This window comes from Monodelphis domestica, chromosome 6, assembly GCF_027887165.1.
Source record: "Monodelphis domestica isolate mMonDom1 chromosome 6, mMonDom1.pri, whole genome shotgun sequence".
In the NCBI taxonomy this organism is placed as follows: Eukaryota; Metazoa; Chordata; class Mammalia; order Didelphimorphia; family Didelphidae; genus Monodelphis; species Monodelphis domestica.
Window position 1 is genome coordinate 128,765,376 of NC_077232.1, and position 10,880 is coordinate 128,776,255.

At 38.7% G+C, this 10,880-nt stretch overlaps 1 long non-coding RNA gene across 2 annotated transcripts in view; it reads right to left on the reverse strand.

Moving 5' to 3' along the window:
• The window catches only part of LOC130455052 (uncharacterized), a 49,824-nt gene extending 39,402 nt beyond the window's left edge, over nt 1-10,422 (reverse strand). Inside the window, exon 1 of one of the 2 annotated variants that reach the window (XR_008912862.1) lies at nt 10,137-10,422. This is a non-coding gene — a long non-coding RNA (uncharacterized LOC130455052). The remainder of the gene's footprint in view (nt 1-10,136) is intronic. The other variant, XR_008912861.1, reaches the window with a different exon arrangement.
• Between the last annotated feature and the right edge of the window lie 458 nt (nt 10,423-10,880).

Below are 10,880 nucleotides of genomic sequence, written 5' to 3' on the forward strand. Positions count from 1 at the left end.
CTGTCAGATCTGGCCAATGTTTTGGTTTATTTTATTTAGTCATACTTTCTTATTAGGGAGGCTTCTATTGAACAAGGAAAGGCTAAGTCATAAGGAAGTGATACTGATGTAAGAAAAAAGTGTCAGTAAAACATTTATTTAAAAAGACAAAAAATTCTAATTTGAAGACAGAGAGGAAAAATAGTTTCAGAATCTGGTTCATGGCCTTTTATCACATTATTTATCATTGTACCCAGATGATTTTAAGATATTTGGGTCAGAAATTTCTCTTCAGTACAACAGAACAGTCAGAACACTGAAGGAAAGAGTTACAAAAGAGAAATAAATAGATTGAAATAGAGGTGATAATCCCTGTCCTCAAATAACATCTTGGACTATATGGGAAGATAGCACATCCAGCCGCCCGTCTCTCCCCCAGTCCTTGAACCCAATGAGAGAGCACTTAATGGTTTTCACTTAAAAAATATGTTTTGTGGATACTGGTTGACTTCACATCACCTCCTTTATATTCACTTCTTCAAGTCTTATTAGGATCGACATAGAAGGGAGAGGGGATTTTTACTGAGACATTGTTTGGATTAGAGGGCCACCGAAGACCCACAACCCATAGTTGTGATTCTGTGATTCTCTTCTTCCTAATTTTCTACCAAAGTGCAAAAAATTCCAAATCCTTGACTACGTATACACTCTATGTCTCCTTCAAAACAGGAGTTTGTACATTATGTAAGCATGGGATGAAAGGCCTGTGTTTGCTAAACTGGATTCAAATGGAACTAAGTCGGTAGGGCACAGGCTGGAGGCATAGGCCTTTTGGACTCCTCTAGGCCACAAAGTCATTTCATGACTTTAGTAACAATCTCTTTGGTGCAGATGATGGATGCAGAACTGGCAGAAATCACCTAGGTCATCTTGTTCAACTCCCTTATTCTAGAAATGGAAAATTGAGGCCTGACAAGGTCAAGAAATGAATCCAAAGTCAAAGAGAGAGTAAATATCAGTGTGAGGTCTCAAACCTACTCTGACTGGGGCAACTAGATGGTGCAGTGGGTAGTGTGCTGGGCCAAGAGTCGAGAAGACGCCTCTTCCGGAGTTCAAATCTGGCCTCAGATACTTCTTCCCCCCGCGCTCCCCCCAATGGTTTGCCCAGATTCATGCATCTTTATTTTTTTTCCTCTTTCTTTCTCTGTCTTTATTTATTTTTTATTAAATTAATTTATTTAGTCATTTAGAACATCTCAGATACTTCTTATTGTGTGACCCTAGCAAATCATTTCATGTTTGCCTCTGTTTCCTAATCTGTAAAATGAGCTGGAGAAGAACATGGCAAATCATTCCAGTACCATTGCCAAGAAGACTACAATTGGGGTAATGAAGAATTGGACAAAATTGAAAAATGACAACAACAACTGCTGTGTCTGGATTAGAGGCACAGGATTGGATTCCTTCCATCTACAAAATTTTATTCTTCATGATAGGGCATTGACTAGATATACGTCATTCCCTATGTATCCACTAGGATCTGATAAGAAACAAAGCATTTTTGTTTCCTTCGATTATTTATTTTTGAGGCTCAGATAGGCTGTTACCTGTCTTTGATGACCCAAGTCCAATTGTGTCTGTTCTGGAGCCAACGATTCTTTCTAGATGATTTTCTGCCTATGAATCATCCTACATGCATGAATGCATCAGCCGAGTACAAAGTGTGACTTTGAAAGAATAAAACAGACTTGTCATGGGGCACGCATAGAGAAAGCTTCATCTCTTTAGAACCTCAGTGCCTAGGCAGCTTGATTATGTGAGTCTCTGAGTGAACAGGACTATTATTTGATTCCTGATAGTGTGGTTTAGGAGAGAAAACATTGGAGGATGGAGAGGTCTAGGTTGGTAGTGTTGTGAAAAGCTGGTTGGATTTAGAGTTGGAACCTGGGTAGTGGGAACCCAGTGACTTGTAAGGCTCCTTCTAGACTAAATCTAGAATTTAGAGTTGGAACCTGGGTAGTGGGGAAGCCAATGACTTATATTTCCTTATAGTACTCAATCTAGGATTTAGAGTTGGGACCCAGTGACTTGTGAGGCTCCTTCTAGTACTCAATCTATGATCTCAGTGCCTCCTGTGACACTGGTTGGCTGTGCAACCATGGGCAAGTCACTGAGCCTCAGATGATCTGTAAAATAGGGATAATAATAACTATACTACCTGCCTCGCATTGTTATGGCCAGGTTCAAGCAAGCTGATGTATATATGGCTTAATATAATAGTCATGAAAGTGAACTTTTTCTCCATGTCAACAGGATTTCAATGAGTGAAGCCAATACAGGAGGAGGGGCACTCAGCCAATGCCCACTGGCAGATCCTGGATAAGGAAGGCTCTGTGGCAGAAAGAAAGAACAGTTAGACTGCCAAAAAATCAAAGCTTAACAAATAAACGTCATCCTGCCTTAGGACACCTAGTAATGATAGCTCTACCATTGCCAATGTCAGCAGCAAAACAGGTGCAGAACCCCCTGAACAGTTCTTTCTCAAACAGAATTGCATTCAGAGAGGAGCAATGGCCCAGGAAGCTGCATTTCTTGAAACTCTGGATTGAATCTGGAGAATTCCCAGGTAAACATTGTGTTGTTAGAAGAGCAACATCCTGGGGAGTGTACCAAGCAGTTTCATAGGCAGACTTTAGGATCAGGTATGGAAAATCTCAGAAAATGTTCCAGCTGGAAGGGACATAGAGATTACCTTGTCTAACTACCTCATTTCATAGATGAATTATCTTTACACAGAAATTGTCTTTGGCCATTGGAGTCTCTTATCAATAAACATGTGCTTTTGAACAGATAAGCCAAGCCGAGACATTTTTACTGGGGACTCAGAGCACTCCATAATAAATAAATATGGGAACTGCTTATATGTACTGTCTTCTATGGTTAAGTTTGCTTAACCTTGGGAGCATGTAACAGATTTGTCCCCAATTCTCTCACTTTTATTTTATCCCCTGATATAGAATTGAATGTCAATGTAGATTTAAATATTTTCCCCTAGGACAAGGTATTTTAAGTGTCTGACATCACTCCACCAAAATATCATTTAGTTTAGCTGTGTTAGAACTTTTTGGAGATGCTACAGAAATACTGACGATATCCATAGTCTATCCTATGGACCATTCAAACTTGCCATATACCTGCCTCCAGTATCCTCTGGATCAGAGAATATTGCCTCAGACACTTAAGTCTTTTGGTTCTGGAATTATGGCTCTGAGACTTACTCTCTTCTGACTGGTGAAAGCTCTCCATGGCTCATTATATCCAGCTAGCTTTAGTCATCCCACATTCCACCCTGGCTGCATTTTTATTATCTATTTTGCTACCATAATTCCTTGTTCTCCTGCTACCTCCCCTCTTCCTCATTTCTACTATTTCCAAACTAGTTTTCCAAATCTGAAAGTATAATCAAATCAGAGCTGCCATTGTTACTGGAAAGAAGCCAACAAACTTCTCTTTTATTCCATTCACCATTCCTGTGACTTCTCAAAGCAAAATATCCTTCATCTCTATGTGTTGTCTACCTCTTTTAGAAAGCAAGTTCCTTGAGAACCAGGACTGCCTTCCTTTTATATTTGTATCCCTAACACTTAGTACAGTGATTGGCACATAGTGATTTCTTAAATACATTTTCATATCATTTGTTCATTCATCAAATAGATATAAACAGAAAGGAAAAGCAGGAAAAGAGCTCTCTGAAGGCAGCACCTACACAATTAGAAATGGCAACAACAGCTTATCTTGCTAAAGAGAAGGACATTTAATCATCACCTCTTCTATGGATTCAATATACTCTGGCTGACATTTTAAGGTCTTTCAGAAATTTGGGCTTCTTCCAAGCACATGCAACACTAGAATGGAGAAATCATATAGATTGCTATCTTCTCTCTCCTTCACTCCCCCGGAGACACTGACAATGATTCTTTGTAAGATGTCTCAGTACATTTGAGGAAGTTATACACAATATTTTGCAGGAATCTGTCAAAATCTGATTACTGCAGTTTATATAATGTGGATATTCTATTTCATAAGAATCATGTGTCATACACTTAAAATTTACAGAAAGCCAGCATGATTTACTAGCTGCAGGTTGTATTAATGGTGAAGATTTTAAGGCTTGGCTTCTAAGGCTGGTGCCCTTTAATCATAGAGAAGAAGAGAGAAAGAGAGACACAGAGAGAGAAACAGAGAAACAGAGAGACAAGGAGAGACAGGGAGAAAGAAACAGAGAGGGAGAGACAGAGACAGGGAGGTAGAGAGAGAGAGAAAGTGAGAGAGAGAGAGAGAGAGAGAGAGAGAGAGAGAGAGAGAGAGAGAGAGAGAGACAGAGAGACAGAGAGAGAAAGAGAGAGAGACAGAGAGAGACAGAGAGAGACAGAGAGAGGCAGAGAGAGAGACAGAGAGAGAGACGGAGAGAGAGAAACAGAGAGAGAGACAGACAGAGAGACAGAGAAAGGAATAGACAACTGTGGTGATTGGTAGATTCAGACTGGAAAAGGAGATGCAAAAGTAGAGTAGCTAGAAATCATGTGCCCAATATGATATCAGGCACCAGGAAATAAGCCCAGAACAGGGGTAGAATACTTATATTTTCATCTAGTACCTCACCTTTCATTATAGTGCATCTTAGAATTCTTGAGTATGCACCAAAGATGACAATAAAAGATTACCATGACATAACAACATTTGATTATCCATAGTAGGGAGCCAGCAAAAATCACTGAAATCCAAAGGTTTGCCTTGTTCTAATTTTAATCAATAGTTGAAACTTCTATCCCCACCAAATATTTTATCTCAGGTAATATAATGACTAAATGGGATATTATCCTTTTTTTCCTTGTCCACTTTCTGCTAAGAGTTATACTGAGTAAAGACATGGCCTAAAGAAGAAGAAAGGAAGTCAGGACTCCTGATAATCTCCAAGCCACAAAAAAAGATTCTGGAGAACATCTGAGTATACCACCAGTACCTTGCGATAATGTCATTGCAGCATATCAGACTTCCCAGATTAATTCTCAGAATCAACTGCTTCAGACAAATTTAGATTTTCCTTTCAGAACTCATAGCTATAGCTTATGTTCCGTACTTGCTACAATTTTTACTTGGGAATTCAATTAGTACCAACCCTTAATTTTCTCAGAAATTGAGCTATCAATTAGTTCTATCCTTTACCTTATTTATTGAAGATTGCATTTCTTCATATCCTAATTTCAGGCTCCCTCAAGAAACATTATTTTCTTTTAAAATTTGTTGTTCTGAATTTAAAACAAAAAGCCCACAAAACATTTCCACATAATAGTAGAAATCAATAATAATAATAGCTAGCATTTATATAATACTCTAAGGTTTACAAAGCATTTTGTAAATATTATCTCATTTTATCCTTAAAACCACTCTGGGAGATGGGTGCCATTTTTATCATCATTTTTACAGATGAGGAAACTGTAGGCAGACAGAGATTAAGAGATCAACCCAGGGTTACATAATTAGGACATATCCGAGACTGGATTTGAACACTAGACTTCCTGATTTCAGGTCTAGTGCTCTACCCACTTTGACAACAATGAAAATGCAAATCTCCTTTTCATACTACTTGCTAAAAAAATTATATAATTAGCACCATACACCCGTGGGTGATTAATGTCTTTGATGATGATGTTATTCTCTCTCATATGGGGAGGGAGGACACTGAACTCACCAAATCTAAAAGCTTCAAGTTACCAAAAAAAAAAAAAAATATATATATATATATATACCCACATATATGTATGTATATTAAATAAATTCCACATTATTTTAAAACTGTCTTGCTTGTCTTTGTTTTCTTCCTTCTGTTCTCTTCTGTAGCAGATACAGGAAGTGGGGGAAGGGGGTACAGGTTATTTCCTGATACTTACACCAGCCAATTTTTGCCCTAAATTACGGAACACATAGTATCTACCCTGATTTCCCAGAATCCTAGTCAATAAAGGAAAAAGGAATTTTGACAAGTCATCTTGTTAGACTTGGGAATTCCAACCAAGTCTTCAGGTGGAGCCATCAAGCTAGATGAGAATCTCACCTGTGTTTTACAGACTTCTTATGAAAGCAAAGATTTCCTCATATTTTCCGAATTGGTTTCCAACCAGTCTCCCTAAACAGGTTTCAACCCACTCTCTTTCATGTAGGTTTTATTTCCAAGCCTAACATAACTTTCTTCTCTAGCTTCATTACTTGTCAGCATAAGCCAACATCAACTCCACCCGACCTGGCATCATTCCATTTGTTTGGGGGTACATTTAGCATTTCTTTTTAGTAAACCAACATTTCAGCAGCTTATTAAGAATAGTATAAAAACGACTAACCAGCTACAGGATATTTTATGAGAACTTTTCTAGATCATGTCCCTTGTGACTAATTAGATTTTCAAGTAAAATAAACTGTTAAATGTAAATTTAATTCTTAGAAATTCAAGTCATATCCAATGGACATTTTGCCCCTTTCCGATTTATCCTTTGGGAATCTTATTGTTGACCTTAGAGTGGTTCTCTTATTTATGTCATTAGACTCATCTTGTTAACGGATTCTTCTATTGTTCTTTTTTTTGGCCATTAGCATTTACTAATCAAAGGAACTGAGAAAATTCCCATGTAAATTAGCAAAGAGGGAAAAGAGAAGAAGAGGGTCTAGGACAGAGCCCCATGGGACACTGATCTTTGGTGGGCATGACCAGGACAAAGATCTAATAAAGGAGTCTAAGAGGAAATGATCAGCTGGGTAGGTCACAAAAGCTTAGCACATTTTGTTTCTGTTTCCAGTGGAAGACCTTCAACCAAGTCTTCATCTTTCATGCTAACTCTGCCAGGTAAAATTCAGATTTCTTTGGTTTATTTGTCTGTAGAACTTTTTAATATATTGCATCAATGGATCTCATGGGATAGTGGATAGAGGGCTGACTTTAGAGTCAGGAGGACTCTGATTCAAATTCTGCCTCAGACACATACATGGAACACTTCACTTCTATCTCGGATTTCTTATGTTTATTGTGAGGATTCAAATAACCAACTGATAACCATGATTAGGCGTCTACTATGTACCACGAGGGGACAGTTAGGTGACACAGTGTATAGATTGCCAGGCCAGGAGTAGAAATTCATCTTTCTAAGTTCAAATCTGGCCTCAGACACTTACACAAGTCACTTACTCTGTTTGGTTCAGTTCCCTCATTTGTAAAATAACCTGGAGAAAGAAATGGTAAACCACTCTTTTTGTTGTGAAAAGTCCAAATGGGGTCATGAAGAGTCAAAATGAAAAACGACTGACCTGATGTATAGGGATGGATGGAAGATAAATCTTAGAGTCAAAAAGACCAGAGTTCAAGTCCCACATCTGACACACTTGGAATCTCATTTGGATTATTACATTAGGCTACTTCCTATTTTTAGGTCCTTCCTGCCCAAATCTTTCCCTACTCCAACGGATGCTCCATTCGTTCACCAAAGTGATTTTCCTAAAGTAGCATTTCCCCTACTCAATAAACTCCAGTGGTTCTCTATAGCCTCCTTGAATGAAATACAAAATCTTGCATTTGGTTTTAAAAGCCTTTCGTAAGCTAGCACCATTTCTACCTTTCCAACTTTCTTATACTTTACTCCTTGCCATATACCTTTTCCCCCATTTGAATTAATTTATTTAGTCAATTTAGAACATTATTCCTTGGATACAATAATCATATTATTTCCCTCCCTCCCCTCCACCCACTCTTCCTGCAGCCAACGGCAATTTCATTGGGTATTACTTGTGTCCTTGATCAGAACCCATTTCCATGTTGGTGTTTGCACTAGGATGTTCATTTAGAGTCTACGTCCCCAACCATATCCCCTCGACCCATGTAGTCAAGCAGTCGTTTTCCTTCTGTGTTTCTACTCCAACAATTTTTCCTCTGAATGTGGATAGAGTTGTTTTGTTTTGTTTTGTTTTTTCTTGTAGATCCCTCCAGGTTGTTCAGGATCATTGCATTGCCACTAATGAAGAAGTCCATTGCATTCGATTGCCATCCACTTTTTGATCCAGTGATACTGGCCTCCTTGCAATTCCACAGATGCAGACACTCCATTTCTAGGCTCCTGGCATTTTCACCGGCTGCCCTCCATGCCTATAATTGCACCTCTCCTAAACTCCACCTCTAGTCTTCCTTTAAGAGGCAACCAAAATCCCATCTTCTGTAGAAAGTTTTCCCCAATTGTTCTTAATTCTAATGTCTTCCCTCATGAATTCTTTCCTTTTTTTTCCTGTATGTTGCTTGCTTGTATATATTTGTTGCTTATTTTCTCCTCTATTAGACTGTGGGCTCCTGGGGCACTTGTCTCCCAGTGCTCAACTCAGTGTTTGGCAGAGAAGGTGCTTAATAAATAATTATTGATTGAGTGACTGACACATATCCTAGCCAAGGTCAAGTTGATGAACCCTTCAGTGCCCAAGCAACTTTCTAAGACTTATACAAATTATACAACAGTTACTATATCATAACCAACAGTATATAATAATTATACTAATTGCATAACAATTGCTGGATCTTCTTTGGCAGAAAATATTAGTTTTAGCTCTGGGACCTCCCAATAGCCATTAAATTCCAGATCTCAGCAATGATAACATCAACAAGCAGGAGGCATTTGGCTAGGCATGGGGGATGCTAAATGAAAAGTAAAATAGCTCCTGTTCTTGAGAACTTTACGTTCTACTTGGGGGAATATAACATATTCATAGTTAAGTAAATATAAGATAAATAAAAATACGTAGTGATTAGGGAAGAGCACTAATAAATAAGATCATGTATGCAAAGCACTTCGTAGACTTTAAAGTACTAATGCTATTATTTTGTTGGATATTAATCTCAATCCATAATTCATACTTATTTTTCTTTTATTCACAAGACAGATGCACATATGATATTTTACTTAACATAATAAAGGGAAATAGTCAAGAAGTGATCAAACATCAAGGACACATGTAATACCCAGTGGAATTGCTCTAGGGCTATGGGAGGGGCAGGGGAAGGGGAGGGAGGAATAGAATATGATTTTTGTAACCAAGGAATAATGTTTGAAATTGACCAAATTAAAAAAAAAAAAGAAGGGATTAAACAACCAAAACCATTATCCATTCTTCACCTTATTATGAGCGTTGGAAGCTTCTATGGTGCCCAAAGGGCTTTAACAGAATGCCTGCCCTTTGATCCAGCAATACTACTACTAGGTGTGTACCCCAAAGAGAAAATAAGGAAAAAGGATTGCACAAAAATATTCATAGCAGCAGTCTTTGGGGGGAGGGAATCAGAAAATGAGGGGGCGTCCCTGATTGGGGAATGGCTGAACAAATTGTGGCATATGAGAGTTGGAAGCTTCTCATATAGGAATTGAAAAAATGGGATTCCACAAATATAATATTTAAATTATTCGCAAGAAAGAGACCAATTACCACTAGAACCCAAGACTGTTCCAGAAGTCTTAATAAAAGCAAAGCCCTAAAGAGTTTCATTACTGCTCCAGTCTAGTTATAATAATGAAAATAAAGCACATTCTTTCTCCATTAGAAAATTTTTCCTCTTCTTTACAAAAGGGGGGAGCAACTAGGTCAACCCCGGGGGTAAGATGTGGCGAGGAAGAGTTTTCAGGGGCCATTTTGAGCAATTCAAACTATTTTTTAAAATTGCTTTCATGGAGTATAAATATTAAAAAAAATAAAAATATATAAATATAAATATAAAAATAAACAAAGGACGCTCGTTTTAATCTTCTCATTTGAAACATCAGAAAAGGTGAGAAGAATGGCTAATTATAGTTCTCTAGCACAGAGCGGGCACTCCGTTTATTCTGGACCATGGACACACCATGCTCCAGCTAGAATCTTCTCCGGAGATGAACTTTAGCTGCTATACTCAAAACGATCGGCGCTAATTGGCCAATCGGAAAAATGGGCATACAAACCCAGACCACAGAATGTATTCCTATTACAAAGTTCTTTTTAAAAAATGAAGCAATATTCTAATCCAAAGCAAATGAAACGATTTTGGCTACCCATTACATGCGGTATTTGCCAGGAATGGTGACCACCAAAGTTAGTACCTTGAATTGCTGTAATGCCTTCTTTCCGCGAAGATCCAAGCTCTTCCCCAAAATAATCTCACTGATCTGCACAATCCCCCTGCAGAATGCACGAGGAACACGTTTTACCAAGTGGAAAACCAAAGGACAGAGAGCCAAAGATTTATCTAGGAATACGATGGATGGATGTAGTGCAAAAGTCAGGGCTGAGCTCCCGGGCTCCCTTCAAGGTCGCCTCTCACGCCCTGGCCTCCTCCGCACTCGTTTGGACGGAGTTGCCTCCTACAGCACGCCAGATCTGCCCCAGTCTGTTTTAGGGGGCGGGATTTCGGGGGAACCTTTGCACGCGATGTTGCCTTGTTTTCACTTATTCCAGGTAAACATTTGAAAAAGAAAACAAAACAGAAGAAACAGCAGGTCTCTAAGCTAACTAATGAACACCGGACTGATTTTTAAATAGGCAAGATCCCATGGGGATGGGGGGGGGGGGGAGAGGCAAATTATTGAAATGAGAGATGGTAGCAGGGCTGCTTATTTATTGCACGGGGGCTGGTTTTTTCTGGGTGCTAATGAACAGTTTGTTGCCACTGCTGCTTTTGTCATCTTCTGGTTACAATACTAAAATGTAATTTATGTGAAAATCTTTTCAATTATCATGCATCACTGAGAAAGAAGGAGAGGGACAGAGATGGAGAGACAAAGAGAGAGAAATGGAGGAAAGAAGGAAAGAAGGAAGGGATGAAGGAAAGAAGGAAGAAAGGAGGG